This window comes from Silene latifolia, chromosome X, assembly GCF_048544455.1.
Source record: "Silene latifolia isolate original U9 population chromosome X, ASM4854445v1, whole genome shotgun sequence".
In the NCBI taxonomy this organism is placed as follows: Eukaryota; Viridiplantae; Streptophyta; class Magnoliopsida; order Caryophyllales; family Caryophyllaceae; genus Silene; species Silene latifolia.
In genome coordinates, this window is record NC_133537.1 from 269692852 (window position 1) to 269706112 (window position 13261).

Consider the following 13261-nt stretch of genomic DNA (forward strand, 5'->3'; position numbering starts at 1 on the left):
AATGTCACAGTTAGGTATTATGGTGGAGAGGTGTGCGGTTGAGCGTCTGTTGCTGCACATGGACTCTGACATTGGTGAGGAGAATGATGGTGTCGATGATGCGCCGCTGCGGGCGATGCACACAAAGTTGCCGGCGTGCGTCTGAGTGTAAAACATGTGGTATTAAACCACTTGTGACACTCTAAAAGGTATACAAAAGGAAATAAGCATTAATTTAAAACACCTAAAACGCATATGTAAGTAGTAATCACCACAGAGGTAAATTTGTTCAACCCATTGTATTTGTTTTACCACCCTGCACACAGTGAACAACACTATACTGATGCAGCAATTGATCTCAGGACTCGGTTTCACGACATTAGCAGATGGTTTCAGGACTCCATCTCAGAACATGAAAAGTTTTCAACCAACGGTGGTGGATTACTAGCACTACATCTCTAAGCTGCTAGCCTCGACATACTTGAATAAAAAGATGTTAAAATACTTGACAACCCAGAAAAAGATGACGACGAAAGACGGATGCAGTTGCCACATTGTAAGTAGTAATCACCATAAAGAGCTCATGATGAATAAAATTGCCAGCATTGGACAACTATTTCACTATTCTCAAAAAAAAAAAAAAAAAAAAAAAAAAAAACAAGTCACTGTAATATCATCATACACAGAATTAGGCATTAGAGAATTTCAGCCGTTTCAGAAAAGATTGCGTCAAAGATCCATGGTAACATCAGTAACTACACAAATCAAGCACCCTATATACTCATACCCTATCACAAAGACCACCACCATCACCGTCAACTCATCCCCAACGGCAACCCACACGAAATTCGAGATCTGAATGTCGTACCTCCGACATAACATTCACTCGACATCCCACATAGCCTCTTTATCAGCGCATTTCTGGCGATAACTTACCTCAAGACAGGCGAGACGCCGGCGACGTCTAGACTCGGCATCGACGATGGCGGGTGAATCGCAGGGTTGGAAACGAGTAAAGAGGAAATCAGGGAGAGAAGTGGCGCATCGCCGGAGATAGAGTGGTCGAAGGCGCCGCCGTGGTTCTAGTGGCGGCTGCCGGCGTGGATCTTTGTGGCGGCTGCCGGCGGTGGGGTGATGGCTGATATGAGTGAAAGGGGTGAGAATGTTGTTGAGCTGTGGGATTATACGTGAGGTATTTGTGGGTTAAAGGGGTTGGGCCTTTGCTTTAAGCTTATAACCATACAATCCAATGGTTCTTATTCAGTTCGCACAGTTCGCACGAGATCCTATTTCTATATATATATATATATATATATATATATATATATATATATATATATATATATATATATATATATATATACACATAATTAGTTAATCTTCTTGGGCTCCTTCCTATAGATCTGACCTAAAGGGATCAGTTGATTACCGCCGTCACACGACAGTAATGTCAAACTCTAGTCAGTCAATCATTACCGATTAACGATGACCAGCTGACAAATAAATAATAAATCCCTGATATTCCTTTTATGAGATTTAATATCTAAACGCACTTATTGTGGAGGACACTACTCTAACAAATACTACCCCAAATTTGTATAACATGACTCAAATGTTTATTATTGTAAAGTGATCATTATATCTAAATAGCTCAAAATGTCCACCACCCTGAATTAGTAGGACTTGACTAAGAAGCAGCCCCTTCCGACTCATCTGATGGGTCTAGCTATGTATTATATATGTGGAGTATATATCATTAAAATTAAACATTACTCGACGAAGTCCTATCACATACTATATTCCAATTGGCGCGGAACTGAATAGACTTTAACTAGAGCTCTGATGAGCTCGAGATCCTCGAGTTTAGATTCATCTTCTACCTCAACGTCTCGCTCAAGATGGAAAAAGCATGACCTGGCTCGAGCTTTTTAATCGTGCTCGATTTGTTATTACATTCTTTTCATTTTATAACAATTTTAATTCTAACTAAAAAAACATATTTTTAAAAAACATATAATTATATAACACTTAAATATACAGTATATTATACTCAGTAATATAATCTACACTAGGTAGTATCCCCCGCTTCGCGCGGGCTGTTTTAAAATTTTATTATTATAATTGAATAAAAATAACATATTTTAAATATGACCTTTAATATTTTTAATCATAAATAAAAGTAAATCAATTTTTATCAAATATAATTTTTTTAGGTTTAACTTCAATGTTTTAAAATAAAATACATACCATTTTAATTAAAACTAATAAGTGATAATTAATTATGCATGATCAACATTTATAAATTATTTTGTGACTGACTAAATATCATATTAATTAAAATAAAATTTATTCGAATAATGAAACAGTCAATATTAAGTTCTCAAATTATATCATTTCACTATACATTATGTTCCAAATCAATTAATATTTATTAAAACTGATGTGAATATAATTTTATGTAATTTTTAATTTTTTATGTATAACTTATTCAAATGTTTTGATTGTGTCTCACATCTGTTTTGTGTCAAACATATCTATAAGATTTGTACTTTTTGTATTTTTAAACAACTATATATAAATGATGTTTAAGAGTTTACCTGTAAATATAATAGATTAAACTCTCTTAAATAATATTTTTTGAGGTTTAACTTCAAAGTATTTAAAAGATGACATAAAATATTTAACTAAAAGTAATATTTAGCTAGTCATAATCAATATTTATACTTGATGTATACATATTATAATTGAAGATATTAAAGAAAAATGTAACGTTTTTTCTACTTTTTCACATCGTTTATGATACTATATTATTTAATAATAATTACTTTTGTTTTTATTATTCAAATGCACTCGCGATCACTGTGTACATACATACTCGTTATCACACTATTTAAACCTATCAAAATCTCACATATATTCAATTTTTCGCAATGTATTTTTTTTTCCATTCCCACATAAAAACTTATCTTTTAGTAGTTTTCTATAAGTTATTTTTTTAAGAAATATAATGACTCTTCCAAATATATTTTTCTTAGGATTTAATGGTTTAAGTTTAATAACTTTTTTAAAATGTCTATTTACGTAAATATAAAACAAAATATTATGAGACACTCACTTTAATCATCAGTACAAATACAAATATTTCAATAATATAATGAAAATTATACTCAATTTGAAGCATTTTTCGCAATGAACGTAATTAATTACATTTTAAAATTTTTATCAAAATAATTTTTTAATAAATTTAGTATCAAATCACCGTAATTATTTAATGTAATTTTATAATAAATTTATTAAATTATAATTAATATTTTGCTGAGATTTATACAGCATTTGTTATGTTTATATTTAATGTTCAGCTGTAACTAATACTTGTATTTAAGGCTGGGTTGACACGTGGCGCATCCACAATGCTTCAACCCAATTATATATATATATATATATATATATATATATATATATATATATATATATATATATATATATATATATATATATATATATATATATATATATATATATATATATATATATATATAAACAAAGTCACTTAGATGATTTTCTGTGGCTCTCAAGTTTTTAAGCTGGCGTCCACAACAATTTTTTTCCCTGAAATTTCTTAGGCCACTATCTATCACAACATTACATTTCTCTGAATATTATTAAACTTTTCAAAATCAATGTTGAGAAATTCTATAATTGTTAATGCAAAATAGGAACCTTAAAATATTACATTACAAAAATATATGACAAATTTATAATTAAAAATTTATAAACTTAAGGTAAATTGATTGAATATATAACCTACAGAATTTATATAAATGAAAAATCATACAGTATTTTTTATGTAGATGAAAAATATTACAAATATAAATGAAAAATAATATTTAATACAAAATATGGATGTAATTATCTAATACTCATATCTTACATATTAGTTGAAAAACGAGGCGACAAACAAGATGAGTGTCATCCTGCCTATATTTAGGTTGATCTTATTCTTATGTGTAATATTAATATATTTACAATAGAACTTTAAAAGCAACCCGTGCATTTTTGCATAAGTTTAAAATTAGTAATAAATAAATGACGCGGTAACACATAATTTAAAATAAGTATATTAAAAATAGTATATATAATCAATCAATCAATACTATATATTAATTCCAGAAACCAATGGACTTCCATGTAATTAAATAAATCTATACACATTAATTATACTATATAGTTTTAAATCGCTAGCGTCGTGTGGTGGACCTGAACAAGGGACTTCAATGTAAATATTATATAGTTTTGGTTAAAAGTATAAATTTAGAGAATATTAGAATATGGCGAGTTTTCTTAAATAAACGGGTCCCACTTATGACATTAATTAGTATAAATATGTTAATTATTTAACATACATAAATATAATATAAGTATATGTCATATTTTGAAAACTATTAAAAGATAAGTAAATCAATTCAGATTTCCAAAAAATATAATATTCCATAATTCATTAGATTTGTAATTTAATTAGTAAATAATAATGATTGCTCTTAAATAATATTATAATCTAATATTTCAGATTTATTTAAATATATAACTCTAATACAACTAACTAGATAATCAACTATTATGATAGTAACCTTCCATGTGAGTAGTAAAAGCAACTAGTGAAATTAACAATAATAAATGCGAGAGTAGTGATAGAAAAAATAATGACGGCGGAAGAAGTGAAAGTAATAGTAGTCACAACACATATAATTAAAGTAACAGTAGGAACAACGGAAAAAGTATGAAAAATTAACTAACAATTCGATTTTAAGAAAATATTAATTTATTTAAATATACGAGCTTGACAAAACTAACGGGTTAACCGTAAAAATAGCAGGAATAGTAAAACAAACAACAGTAACCGAAGAAGTAGTGAACGTAATAGTATTAACAGGGGATGTAGTGAAAGTAATAATATTAACAGCGGGAGAGGTGAACCTGTCTCATAATTTGTTGATTAATTTTACCTCTCATCATAATTTTAATATATAAATTTTAAATGTATGTGTTAACCAAATTTAGAGAAATCATATTTCATAGAAAATAAAATTTAAATGTTAAATAAAGGTAGCCCAGGCGTAGCCGGGCACTAAACCTAGTTATACTAAAAACTGAAAACCTAAACCAGCTTCCGATCAGAACCTTCATTATATCAGGATCATCTCCAATTTGATCAAATTTTTTTTTTTGGTAGAATGTGAAATTCTCATTAAGCTCGTAGAAACATACATGAGTACAATCATAATAGGACCCTATAAATTTAACGGCCCTAAGGAGTACAATCAGAACTCACTACAAATCACTTATTAGGCGACAAGCAGACCCCTGGCAATTACCCAGTCAAGACTTCTAAGAATGGTAACCTCAGATCTAATAGCTTGCAGTCGAAATTTTATCATATGCAGGACCTGTTGCAGAATCTTTGCAGGTCTGGGAACACTGCTTTCATGCTTAGCAGCATTCCTACTCATCCATATAAGGTAAACTAGACTAGCAAAACTAGCCATAGTAAGTTGCTTCTGCAGTAGACTCTTGAATCTTCTTCTTAGAATAGTGTCCAGGGAGTGAAAAGACCAGGACACTCCTAGCCACTGCTTAACCAGCTCCAAACATTGCATGCTAAAATGACAGTCAAGGTAAAGATGCTCCTGTGACTCCTGAGCAGCTGCAAAAATGCAGCATACTCCATCAGATAATACCCCAAATTTCAGAAGCCTTAGCTTGGTGAGTAATCTATTCTTAGCATATAACTAGTTGATAAATTGACCTTAGGAAGGCACAATCTATTCCAAACAAAAGATTCCCAACTAATCTTATCTTTGATGCCCATCAAGCATTCATAGGTCTTCTGAGTAGAGTAAGAAGAAAGTAGCCAAATCTGATAGTCCAAACAAACCTTCAATTTATCTTTCACTTTACAAATTTGGCGCCAAACCCAACTAGAATTGATGTTAGGGGAGTAAGTCCACCAGTCTTGTTGCTTTATGTATAAATGATGAACCCAACGTACACAAAGGATGTCCTTCTTGTTTGCAACTCACCATGTATATTTGCCAATGCTTGCAATGTTCCAAACATGACATTTGTTGATTCCCAGCCCCCCATTAACTTTGGACTGACAGCAACTATCCCAGGAAACTACAGGAACTTTGTGGTATCCATCCTTGCCAGACCACAAGTAGTTTCTGCAAATGCTATCCACCCTGTGAATAACTCCTTTAGGGATCAGGTAAATCTTAGCCCAGTAACAATGAAGTTGAGAGAGAACAGTTTTGACTAAGGTTAACCTTCTAGCATAGCTAAGTTGTTTAGCACCCCAACTATGAATTCTAAGCACCATCTTGTCCACAAGTTTGTTACATTGATGATTAGTGAGTCTCTTATAAGAAATGTCCACTCCCAGGTATCTAAAAGGAAAGCTCCCCTTTTTGAACCTAGAGATGGTGAGAATATGTGCTTCATCATCATCAGTCAAAACATTCATATAGATATCAGATTTACCATTGTTGATGGTGAGACTAGAGGCAACTAAGAAAGTATGCAGTGCCCTCATAAGGATCTTGACAGAGTTAGTATCACCTCTACTGAAGAGCAACAAGTCATCTGCAAAAGCTAAATGGCAGAGACCTAGTCCTCTACACATAGGGTGATATCTAAAGTCAGGTCTTAAAGTCACCACATCAAGGATTCGGGTTAAATACTCTAGGCAAACAATGAAGAGGAGGGGAGACAGGGGGTCCCCTTGCCTTAGCCCCCTACCTCCTCTGAAATACCCAAAATGAGAGCCATTAAGAGCCAAAGTGTAGGAGGGAGTGGTCACACATTGCATGATCCAAGTGACCATTTGATTAGGAAAATTCAAAGCCACACACATATCCTCCACAAAACTCCATTCAATGGAGTCATATGCCTTCTTAAGGTCTATTTTCATCATAGTTCTAGGAGAGCAAGTCTTCATATTGTAAAGTCTCATCAAGTCCTGACAGATGAGAACATTATCCACAATTTCCCTCCCATGGATGAAGGCACTTTGATTTGGGCTAATAATGTCAGGGAGCACCCTAGCCAATCTAGAACAAATGACTTTAGAAATGCATTTGAACAAGACATTGCAGCAAGCAATGGGCCTGTAGTCCATGACAGTCTCAGGGATCTCCTTCTTAGGAATGAGGGTCACCACTGTAGCATTCATCTGTTTCAAGAGTTTGCCATTGTCAAAAAAGTCTTGAACAGCCCGAATCACATCATTGCCAACAATATCAAAAGCATCTCTGAAGAAGCGGGAGGTGTAGCCATCCGGGCCTGGGGCCTTATCAATAGGAATGGATAGTAAAGCATCCCTGATTTCAGCTCCAGTAACCCTCTGAATCATGCTATCAGCTTGAGCTTCATTAACACAAATGCCTCTCCTAACAACACCAAGGTTAACCCTGACTACATACTTTGAGCTGCCTAGGAGATCAGTGTAGTAGTCAAGAAAGGCAGTTTCAATGCCTTGATTATCAAAGCATATTCTACCATGTTGATCCTTGATAGTCAGAACTTTATTTTGATCCTTGAAAGTAGTGGGAATTCTCATCATTGCATTTAATCCAGAGAATTTTAGCTTTCTGGTTGAGAAACATGTTTCTAGCCACATCCAGCTCCTTAAAAGTAGCAGTTGCAGCTCTTTCCTCAGCCTGAAGGTTAATATTTCTAGGATCATGATGTAGCTTATTTTGTAGATCTTCAAGTACAATTTGAGCTACCTTGGCAGTGTTAAGAATGTCCCCAAACCCTTCTCTATTCAGTTGCCTGAGAGGGTCTTTAAGCAATTTGAGTTTCTTGGCCACCTGGAACATCATACACCCATTGATCTGCTGCTGCCAAATGGAATGAACAGTAGCCTTGAATCTCTCATCTTGTCCCCACATATTAAAATATTTGAAGCAAGATTTCAATCTAGCAGTATCAACCCATAGACTAATGATGCAAGGGACCATTAGACAACCATTAGAATGTCCCCAAACCCTTCTCTATTCAGGTAAGAAGGAATCAATCCCTAAAGGACCATTAGACAACCATTGATCATTAGCAAGGACCCTGTCAATTCTACTAAAGACTCTATTGTCCTCATCCTGCTTGTTGTTCCATGAAGTATGCACCTTGAGTCACCAGGTCATATAAGCCACAGAATTCCACACAATTTTGGAATTCTTGAATTTCAGCAGGAGTGACAATAGAACCAATACGTTCCCCAGCATGAAGCACATTGTTAAAGTCCCCCATTATAAGCCAAGGGCCTTTAACACTTGACTTGCACTGATATAAAGACTGCCAAAGCCCTACTCTCTCTCTCTGTCCTTGTTGAATCCATAGACAATAGAACAGGTCCAGGAAAAACCAGACAGTAAGTGAGCAACAGAAACATGAATCCCTTGCACATCCTTCTTCAGAAGAGTCACATGAAAGAGAATAGGGTCCCAAAGGAGCCAGATCCTACCCCCCTCATGAAGATCATTATTATTAAGAAAATGTCATCTATCTCCTAAACCAACTTGCACTTTATTAATATTGATTGATTTCACTTTAGTCTCCACTAATCCAAACAAACCTACTTTATTAATGTGCAAGAGACGTCTAACATCTCCTTGCTTATTCTTTTTATTCAGGCCACGAACATTCCAAAAGCCAATGCTAACCATTGATATGTGATGAAGAAAGCCCCTTGCCTATGCTGTTCAACAAATTCTTCCTTATGGAATAGCTTAGGACATCAACAAATGTGGGTCCAGCAAGACTCCCCTCACCTTTCTTGGAAAATCTGTTTAGAATTCTGGCAGGGGTCAGGGAATTAAGTACAGACCCTTGATATGGCATTGGAGTGACTAGCACATTAGGCTGCAGCACTGGTGCAGCATCCCTGCTACTTACTTCAGCCTGACCACCAGTAACAGTTCCAAAAGGTTTTGCAGGTATTGAGACCTTGGGTTTCCAGACCTGTTGCATCTTTTTAGGCTTCTTCACTACTGATTTCTTCTTACATAGACCAGTTTCATGCCCTATACCATGACATAAAGTGCAGACAACCGGTTTCCATTCATAATGAACTGACTGTTTTTGGCAAACATCATGTTCATCAATGAATTCAACAAAATCAGGCAGCTGGTCTCCCAGTTTAACCTCAACCAGATACCTAGAAAACCCCAAAAATTCCTTATCCTTGGTGGCCTGGTCAGTGCAAAGAGGTTTTCCCACAAGACCAGCTATCTTAGGTAAAGCCAATCCCCAATACTTAATGTCTAAATCATAGAGACGAATCCAAACAGGCACTGAATCAGGTTTATCCTTAAAAAGTTTCATTCCAGGGGTCCAATCCTTGACAATGAAGGGTTTATTGTCAAAGAAAAGAGGTTCTGATTGTAGAGCACGCTGTTTGTCCTCCTTATTCTTAAAACGAATCAGGCGAACACCATTAGGCTGATAGGCAACAGTAGAAATCGACAAATCCTTCCAAATATGCCTAACAAAACCTCCTAGAACTTGACTCGGTGGATTAGCACCAAGGACAAAACAAGAGACCGCAGTCGACCAATATTCTAAATCCGAATTGACATCTGAGGCATCAATTTTCAGAGAAGGAGTCTTACCAGCCGCTGCAGGTTTCTGCTTCCTTCGATTACTCACCACCGTCCAGTTCTCCTCATCAGTTGATTTATCTTCATTGATGGAGCTCAGTTCTTTGTCAAGGTTGAAAGCACGAATCTCAGCCGTATTCGAGCTTTCCGCCTCAGTTGCTTGTGAATCAATTTCACTCAATTTTGTATTATTTGTCGTAATAGTACTATTTGTTGAAAGATTATTGATATTAGCAGATGAAATATTATTTTTAGGTGATTTTGAGGTACTACTCGGAGACGAAGCTCTCCTGGTTCTCGCCATTGCAGAAGAAACGCAGAAAAGCTCACGAAAATTGCTTTCTCTCTCTAATCGCTTTATCTCTCTAATTTCTAAAATCATTTTATCTCTCTAGTTTCTAAAATCATCTCCGATTTAATCAAGCTCGACTAGAGTTGGAATTTTGTTTCCTCGACTCTTCTAGGTAAAGCTTTAAAATTTTGATCTATTTTCTAATATATCCTCAGTTATTTTTGTCAGAGTTTGTTTCTTGTATCATATGCTTAAATTATATACGGAGTAACTCTTTTATAACAATTTTAATTGTAGTGGATACTGCATGATTGGAGCGACGATAATTGCTTAAAGATACTGAAACGATGTAAAGAAGCAAATCCATGTAAAGACGAAGGAGGCAAAGTCATAATTATTGATATTGTTTTGGATATCCAGAACGATAATACATGTAGTGCACAATTTTTATTTGACATGAAGATGTTGTCCGAAACCATAGGTGGAAAAGAAAGAACTCAACAAGAGTGGAACCAACTTTTCATGAAAGCTGGCTATAATGACTACAACATATTTCCTAGGGTCTAGATCTGTCATTGTTGTTTATCCATAATAATATGTTGCTGTTTTTATCCTTTTTATATGGTAACTAGGTTTATGAACCGTGAGATTTACGAGTTTATCTGTTTTAGTTTTGTTATTTTTATCGTATTGTTTATATTTGTCTGAGCAATTAGTTGATCCATTTAAAAAATTTAGTCTTGAAATACATAAAAGTTAGTTGGTTAATGACTTATTTCTTCGACAATTTGGTTTATTATCGAAACTATATATTGTATTTTAGTTGTTATTTTGATTAATATACTAAAAACATGTGGTTTTTAAAAAAGTTACCTTTCAATGAGTCCAGTAATTCATGACGCCATGTAAAAAACATTAAATGCTTAATGTTGCTTTTTTATTAGATTGTATAGATTTTGTACTAAATTTTCTATGTAAAAGTTTGAACGTCGCTTTTGTGTTCCGACAAATAAAGTTAGTTAGTAAAGAGGAAAGGGCAAATTAATGCATAATGTTGAATTATTTCTCTTTTTTTTCCCTTCGTTTTTTGAGAATAATAAATCTCACGATGTAAGGGGCTTAAAACATATAGAATTATAAGGTTTTTTTTTATCTTCCTAATATTTTAATTGTCATAAATCATATAGTAGCATAGTTATGAACTTTAATAAATGCTAGTCTTACAATATCATCTATACCAATTTGTCAAAAATTCTAAATTTTATATTTTTGCCTAAATGATAAAATGAGTTAAATAATAGCCTACTACAAATCTCATTGCAATCTCTTATGTGTTATAAGACATATGCATTAGATAATAGCACATGTAGGCATAAATATTAGATAATAATTTACGTTTAGCCATTATCTATGTCAATAGAATTTTTTTGTCCAACTTGTTAATAAGATTGAGATCCTCGCAACTCCAATTTCATTCTGTGAGAGCTATTTTTCAAAGGAAAAATGATGAATAAAAACCAACACATAACCAAATAAAACATACATTTGAAAGTTTCTGAAATACTAAATTTTATTTATGAACCTAAAAACAATAAGTCAGTCACATTCATTTAGTCAATTTTGTAGTTAGTTTATAACATAATATTGAGTGGAATGGAGGAAATATTTGTTTAGGCTATTCTACTATTCCTGTTTTTTCAAATAGTCTTCTTTCTCCAATGAACTATCCCTAAAAAAAATTCAACGAGTGATTAATAAAAAAACAAAATGGTGGAATTTGATTTGTGTAGTATTAACCTTATCGTTATTAATTTAAGTTTTCCTTTAAATAATGTAAGAAATAGGGCATTAAATCATAAAGATGTAAGTATATTTACCTATGAATAGCACAACTCCACAAATCTTGATAGCCCCTAAATGAGAACAAAACAACATATATGTGAAGGTTAAAAATGTGAAGATTACTTCATAACCAATGGAACTTAAAAATAAATAAATAAATTATTAATTTAAAACCTTAGTACACTTACCTTGATGTTGATACAATGATAAGTGATAAGTCCATTTTATATACATTTTGACCCCCTACTTTAGCTCTAATATATTTGTCATTTGCACTAATCTAGTGGTTTTATGAGCTAATATTGTGTTCTAGTTGTCTTTGCATGGTTTGTCACATTTTGTAAGAACTTTAGCTTTTAGGAGCTTATTACTAACAAAATTGCAAGAGTTAGTATACAAGGCAAAGTGTGGAGCATGAGTTGGACTAACCTTGAAGTATTACATTAATTTGCATGCATAAAGATATGGATTAAAATGAAAATGCAAAATAAAGTCTTATGCAAAGTCAAGCCCAAGATTTGAAGTCCAACTAAGGTGAAGCTTAGGATGCTAGAGTGCATTGGATGTCAAGCTTAAATATCATTATCGGACGCTTAATAGGGCATTTATCGCTAAGCATTGGATTCCATAGGCATTAACTAGGGGATTTAGGGTGAACGAGCTGGAAAGCCACGACCCCGATTGAAGTTGGCGCCCTCGATCGGGGTTAGCCTCCTCTTAATTGTATACGTTACTCCCTTCACCTCTATATAAAGGGTGTTGATCCGGGACCTAAAATACATCTCTCTTACACCTTTTACACCACTTTCATTCTCTCATTTCAGTTCTTAGTTTAGGTTAGATTAGATTTCCCTTTAGCATTTCCATTATGTTATAAACAATTTTATTCAAGTTATATACAATTTACATTTCAAGTTATTTCCATTTTTTCTATCTTGTTCTACATTTCCAAGTTCATTCCCAATTGTTAAGGTACTCTTATTTCCAATATTGTTTTGTTATTCATTTGTCATTTACATCACTAGTTAGTATGTTAATCTTTATCATTTCATATGTCATTAGATTAGTTTTCATTATGCATAAGTAATTCAATTGTCTAGGAAATAAGGGAAACCATGCATAAGTAGTTATTCTTGCAATTGTTGAACTAGGATGTTATAGTATCATTTCATTGTTTCTATCACATGTTTGTATTGTCACGATTAATCTTTGTTTAATGATCATAATCATCGATTAAGTTTGTTAATTCGTTCTATAAGTCGAGAGGTACGGAATCGGATTAGACTAAACATGTGTAGTAGGACGACCTAGTCATAAACGAGAGTTTCTCTAGTACCCAGTCTATGGTTGACACTAATATCGATAGGTGGGTGTCTCTAAGCCTAAACAATTAACGATTTATCTACTCCTATGTTTAATTTGAGCATTTACAAAATTTGCATGTGTGATCCGACCTCCCTAGACTAATTGTTTATCATTATTGTTTTCTTCCATT